Source organism: Candoia aspera, chromosome 1 (genome assembly GCF_035149785.1).
Source record: "Candoia aspera isolate rCanAsp1 chromosome 1, rCanAsp1.hap2, whole genome shotgun sequence".
Lineage (NCBI taxonomy): Eukaryota > Metazoa > Chordata > Lepidosauria > Squamata > Boidae > Candoia > Candoia aspera.
Window position 1 is genome coordinate 273,258,019 of NC_086153.1, and position 7,478 is coordinate 273,265,496.

Sequence of the window (7,478 nt, forward strand, 5' to 3'; positions counted from 1 at the left end):
CTTATAATGTCCTTCCTGAATGCGGTGGAGCTGATTGCTGGGGGTTGAGATTAACTCACAGATCTTTTTCATTAAAAAAAACAAAAATGGTTACTAGGCCAGATCAATTAGCTAGCACAGTTGCAAAACTTCCTCGGAGAACTGCTAAGGGCAAGAGACTGAGCAACCTTGTGGTGCAGTGAATGCTCAAATAAATGGTCTCTCTCAGTCTGAAGCTCTTCCACATTGGAAGACACTGTGATTAGGGCAACCAATGGAGGTCACCTAACTCTGTTTGGAAGGGTCCTTTTGATTTCAGGGCGAATCTCTCAATTCCTGATCCCAATGCCCCCATCTGTCAACTCCATTCCAACAGGTTCTATCTAAATAATGTCAGTTCTTGCTTTAGTTGCTAGACTACTATCTTCAGCATACAATGGAGCTCTTGAGAATGAAGCTTAGTAGAAGCCCCGAAGTGGAACAAAATAGTTCAGGCTTATCCCCTCTGCTCCAGGGAAATAAAAATCTGTCCTGAATGATCCTGCTATACTTGATGATCTGGACTTTGGTCAAATCTAATGCATAATGGTTAATAAAACATAAGCAATAATATAAATAAAACACAATTAACAACATAACTGTAAAAAGGATGAAAACACCTAGCATTTCCCTATCTTCAGCAGCCAAAATGTGTTCTCACATGAATTAAAAATATTTCCAGTGGAAACATGACAGTGGAAGAAAGAATGAGACATGTATACTTGACAGAAAGACACATTTTGCCATGCTGCTTCATTCTTCTAAGTGTAAATGGGAACTATCCCATTTAAGGGCAGAAAGTAAAATAATAGGGGGCACTAATGGAAAGAGGTTGGGAGCTAAATCTGCTTCTTTGCTCTCTGTTTTGAGATGCTGAGAATTCTCTCTGCATACTGATATCTTGGCCTTTCTTTCTTTCTTTCTTTCTTTCTTTCTTTCTTTCTTTCTTTCTTTCTTTCTTTCTTTCTTTCTTTCATCAAATTTGTCACAGCCCATCTCCTCCTACCAGAGGGACTCTGCGGTTTACAACAATAATCGATAAAACAATAAATATACAATAAAATTACAATATATAAAAATATAATCCCTCAAAATATAATTACAAGTAAGCAACAATCATAGATAAAAATAGAATCCCAAATGGCAGATAATAACTCAGTCCTTGTATGTGATGAGCACTCTAGGGCACTAGCCAACCCCAAACATGATGGCTCCTGCTTGCTTTAGGTAAGGTGGAATATGGTCTTATGTTAAGACTGGAAATTATATGCATTTATAGAGTTTGTGCTAATTTATTGCTTTAAAACATTCTACCACATATGGTCTGGTTTTTAAATGTAGTTATTCACATGTTTTGTCTGCCCAGTTGCTATTTCTTTGCATTCCAACTAAGCACATCATGTTCTAAGGACCACTTGCACTTGGAATTCACATGGTTTTATCTGCAATCAGAATAATGACAAGCATACAATAAGACCAACTGACATCTTTCCGCTAAAATAGCTGGCTATTTATTTTTCTTTTTTAGAATGCACCCATTAACAATTTTAGCATTTTATGGTATTAAGGGGCAACAAGAAGAATCATGTTCTGGTGGGTGGAAGAATGAGGTTGTCCCCTGCGAAGTACAACCAGTCAGCATGCTATATTTGTTTGTTTGTTTATTTTTGAGATTTATAAGGCTGCCCAAATCAAACAATGTGGCTCTGGGTGACGTACAGCATGAAAAATAAATAATAAAACAAAACCAGAAAAAACAAAACCCACCATATACATCCAACATATACTGTACAACATATAAATACAACATATAAAATGGCAACCAAGCAACATAACAAAAGAACCAAAAGGGGACTCTCACTCAATTGGCTGCTAACGCCTGGAGAAACAGTCAGGCCTTTACAGCTATTGTTGGTCCAAATAGATATCTAAGACTTAAAACCTTGCTCAAGAATTAATTGCATAAAAATCAATATAATTTTCTTTTAAGCAAACAAAGGACTTGCAGATAATCAGATAAGGGTGCAAAAGGTGCTTTTGTTTTGCAGTTATTATGCGTAAGTGCTAGAAAACTGAATCCGATGTGAGATCCAGGGGCATCTGTGCAGCAGAAGGCTGGGGGTGGGAGACAAAAAGGGCTAGACAGCAGAATGGAATGATGAAAACCTTGCCCCTCTCTTACATGCACTGCATCTTCCATGCATAGAAGAAAGGGATAGGGTTTGATTTTGTAGCTGACATCTGGAATTTTTTGACACTTGCAGATGCTCCTGGTAGGATCAATTAAAAAATAGATTTTGCATTGTTTTTAAGACACTACAGAAAACTATTTTGATAATTTTAAATTCTTATTTTAAATTATGATTTTTTTGTGCCTTCCAGTCAGTGTTGACTCTTGGTGATCAATAGATATATTGTAAAATGACAGACAGTCTTTATTTTAAAAAAATATAGACTACTAAGGATAAGGATAAAGATAAGAACATACTTGGAGATTTTTTGTACATGAAAAAAAGAAGTAATCAAAGCTCAGGAGATGAGAAAATCTCTTACCTACCACTGAGAAAGACTTCTGGTTGAAAGGATAAGGGGATCTGCAGCAGCTTTGTTTTATAATAATATGACATAGACAATTAGATCTTTATTTTTTGTAGGACTTTGGTACAATTGCTATAGCAAAGCCAGTGTACAGGTGGGACAAAATTGGTGCTTTCCTCTCTGATTTTGGATTCAATTTGCTGGATCTCCCCTCCTCTCTTCAGGTATCAGATTTAAACTTGCTTCTCCAATCCCAGCAAACGCAAAAGAGAACATCCTGAGTGAAGGGGCTTTAATTGCTCCCCCCAGCAGAGGGCAGTCATGTATTAGAAATCACTTCTTCCTTCACCTGAGTCTGACTTCTGGCCCCACCCGGCACAAATCATAGCCATTCAGGCTCTCATACCTGGGTTTCACAAATCTGGATGAACACTAGATAGTACCAAAGAGATCCAGAAAGAGTTATTCTCTGGTGCCATCCAGTCACTGTCCAGATTTTTGCAGCTCAGGTATGGTAGGCCTAATACCGTAGCTTGCACATTTGATGCTCATTGGAACTCAATGTTGTCTAGGACACTGGTTTAGAGCATTTCTGTTACAAACTGATGGTCCAAGGGTGCATCTAGACAAGGTACAGCTCGTATAATCAACCTGGTCAATTCATCCTATTTTGTGTTAGGGATCAAGGTAGTATTATTTTCCATTTGAAACCCTCCCATCTTTTCCCACTGATATTTTTCATTTCCACAACATCAGAACAAAGCAAAAATTCTGTTGCACAAAGACTGGTGACTAGTACTAGATCTTGTCTTTCAGGAAGTACCCTAAGAATGTTGTTTTGATTCTTCTCACTGGGAGAATTTTTCTTGGGTCTGACAGATACATGTAATCTAGACAAGATTGCCTATGAAATAGATTACATTTACAAGATCGTTTTATTAGCAATTTTACTGAACGCTTAGTCAAGTAATTAATTAATTAAACAGAAGTTCCAGGTTAATAGGGCAACATGTTTTTTTTAAAAATAAAATTCCTATTTTAATACAATGAAACTTCAAATAGCAACAAATGTAAGAGGCATTTCCTCTTCTTTCTTACAGGTCCTACCTGCTGCTCCTAAGGAGGAGCAGCTCAATCTGTTCTCATCTTAGTACTGCATCTGTTACAGCCTTTTTCTACATTAATTGATTTTAAAAATGTGCATGAAGCATTTTATTCTAAAATATGAATTTTTATACTTTTTGCTAGTTTTTCCAGCCAAGAATTGAACTGCATAGTTTTAAAAAACCTTGAACTCTGAAGGATAACTGATTGGGTTCCACTTTGCACTTTGCCAAGGAGATTCGGGTTCAGAATCCTGAATCCCACTACAACCCAACCAATGGAAACTATGAAAAGGATAACACTGCCATACATCAAAAACATCTCAGAAAACAACAAAAGACTGTTATAACCACACGGCATCACCGTAGCACATAAACCAACTAAAACTCTTCAAAACATATTAAGCAACCCAAAAGACCCAATAGCCCAAGAAGGAAAAGCAGGAGTTATTTACAACATACAATGCAAAGACTGTAACAGCCACTATGTAGGACAGACAGGCAGAAGACTAGCAGAGCGCATCCACGAACACCACCTAGCAGTCAGAAGACATGATGAGAACTCCTTAAACTCACAACACATGGACAGACTCAACCATAGTTTCAACTGGGAAACTGAGCATCCTAAACCAAGCCAATTCCAAAAACGCCAGAGAATTCCTGGAAGCCTGGCACTCAGACCAAGCAGCCATCAACAGACACATAGAGGTAAACAACATTTACATACTGTTCAAAAGAGACAATAGAAAAGCCAAAAGACCAGTACGCTCCCTGGCCAGCAATCAACACCCAGATATGCAAAAATCAGCACTAGGATTAACACCAGATGAACCATCAAACAGCACAATCAAGCCCTAATCAAGGAACTATTAACTCAGGCAATCAACCAAGCAGCAAACAACAACCCAATCAAGGAACCCCCAAGGAGAGAACAACACCCCCACGAACACAAGCAGGGCAAGCCACAGTATAGAAACTGAGAGCAAGGCCCACTCCCTCTTTGCACAGAAGATGTTGCCTAGTCTGGCAATGAAACGTCTGCAAGAAAACAACAAGTCTCAGAGAGCACCAAGGACTCCACAGTTCAGCCCTGAGCTACACATATTTGCTTCGATTAGTAATTGTTTATTAATCAAATAAAACAAAAAGGATGTTAAATGCAACTGTGGTTTTAGCACATCTGGTCTTTTCCCTTAACAGTTCCAGGACTAGGTCCATGGCACATGGGAAGGTGGATTTAAATCTCTTTCCTTGATTCTATCCTGCACTTTCTTTTATGGAAAGTGCCTTTGTAGAGGGGAAAAATATACTTGCATGTACTTGCAGTCTCAACAGAAACTTGCATAATTGTCAGCATTGTTGAACCACACACAGGTGGCATGCTTCTACCTAAACACACACACTATATACAAAACATCTAGCCTTTGAAGTATTATTGGTTCCAATGAATTCCTAACTTGGAAGAACTTGAGAGAACTCACTTCTGGCCTTTGGCCTTAGCAGAGCTTCTGAGGAAATAGATAAGGAAGGGGTTGTGTTTCCAGTTGAGAGAAATTGCTATGTTACTGAAAGATCTGTCAGCAATCAACCATGATGCCTCACTCAACGGAATGGTTTTATGTTTTCAAACTTACCTTCTAGTAACAAACTTAAAGTCTATAATTTGACTATAAACTTGAAAGGGATGCTGTAGAGTGTATTGGCAGAGGGACAGGGAAGGGAAGCATAAACAAGCTGCAATTGCCTATGACACAATGCTCTCTATTAAATATATTACATTTGAAATTAAACCTTGGTCTCAAGAAAATAATAGATCATATACAAGGCTTAAAATAGTCAAAAAAATTCCAGAAATCTAAGGGGGAAAAAAATCTCCTCTGTAGCTATGGGCTTGCTCTTCTGAACTGATTTATTGTATATGGCATTTTCTTTGCTAAGATTAAGACATCCAAGCTGATTTTTTAATAGAAAAGACTCAAAAGGACTAAAAATACTTCCAAAGCAAGGACTAAACTACCATAAATCCCCAGCATCTTTATTGCCTCTTTTCTTTGCAATCGGCTCAGCTTAACCCCATATTTATTCCGACAGCCCTGCAGGCTCTTGGTTTCTCTTATTCTGTTCCCCCAGCTTGAACTTTTATTTCTGTCCAAATCATCCCATTCTTCTTTCTTCAAGACTTGCTTTTGTAGATATGACACACACACACTTCCCCTTCTCAGCACCCTCATTTTATTCCTTTCTTTCTGTCCTCGGGGAGGCTCCAAGAGACAGCACTTTTCCAGGACTGCATAGCTTCCACGATTAGCACATTATGCATGGAAGCCAGTGGCCCAGGGTTTCCATTCCTGCAGAAGCCAGAGAGGCGAAGATCAACCGGTTGGTTTAATGTTTAACGTTGATGGAGGTCCTGAGAGCAGTATCGGGCAAATCTGCCACCCGTTAACAGTGGTAATGAAAGCTGGACTGCAGCTTGCAAGCATGCGCCTGGACAGGGGCCCTCACACAAGAGGAGAGGAAAGCCGGGGGGAGGGTGGGCTGCTGCAGGAAAGCAATGTCATGTTCACTGTTTCAATGTGCACTGTACATCGTAACGTTTCACATGCTGTGGTGCTGATACGCGTTTCTGTTGGGAGGGAGCTGCTGTGAAACCTTGTGCCAAGCTCTGTATCTATGTTCATTTCAATGGAATGTGTTTGGGTTATGTGCTCTGCTCAAGGACGTTTCCCGTGGACCATCAGAAGCCGTTAGGAGCACCTGGGATTGTGAGCCTGGGAAGATTCTACGGGGGGAGGGATCTCGTTTGTACCGAGGGTTTTTTAGTTTGCATTTGGCGCGCTTTTTCCATTCTCAGCTTTCTTTGTGATCCTGCATACTATTCTTTAATAAATCAGATATCTTTATGATCCTGTTTATGAGTCTGATGGTGTTTTAGAATAGGCAATCCTTACAAGCAAGGGGTGGAGAGAAGGTTAAGCATCCCTTGCCTGGCCTCTTTCTCCAAATCGTCTGTCCTCACAAGGGCCTTCCCCTAGCAAAAGCCCAGTGGGAGATCATGCTAGCAGAGACTTTGCTCTGGACCTTTGAAACGGCTGCCTGAACCTCCGGCCTTCCTACTTGCGCAAATCAGTTGGGATGTATCCCTTCTTGGCTCCTTGAGGGAAGCAATGGGAGTGAGGGGGCAGGAGGGGAGCAGAGGATGCAGGGCATATTACCTAAGAATAATTTCAGAGTATCTTCATGAAAAAAAAGATTATTACCCTCTCATTTTCTATTGAGCTGCTGGGAAATGGCAAGGATCCAGTGGGGCTATAAATAGATTAAAAAGGGATGTGATCCACTGGAAAAAAAGGTAAACAACAGGCTGCTTCCTCTTCTTCTTCCTCCTCTTCCTCTTCCTCCTCCATTAAATCTGTGTACCACCTGACTCCCAATGACTCTGGGTGGTTCACGGCAGGTGGTGGTAGTGCAAGGTTTAAAGCAACCTCCATGCATCTGCTCATCCTCAATTTGAAGGAGGAGGAGGAGGAGGAGGATTAGATCAATATCCTGCCTTTATTTTGTCCAACTCAAGGTGACATACATAATGCTCCTGCCCCCTATTTTCCCCCCAACAACATCCCTATGAAGTGGCTTGGGCTGAGAGAGAGTGACTGGCCCAAAGTCACCTAGCCAGCTTTTGGGCCTAAGAGAATTCGTGGTCTCCCAGTTTCTAGCCAACACCTTAATTCCAGCACCAAACAGTGTAACACAAATGTTGAGTGAGTATTTCAAATAACTGTGCTGTAATCCTTGAAGCTCTTCCCGGGGCTGCAACTA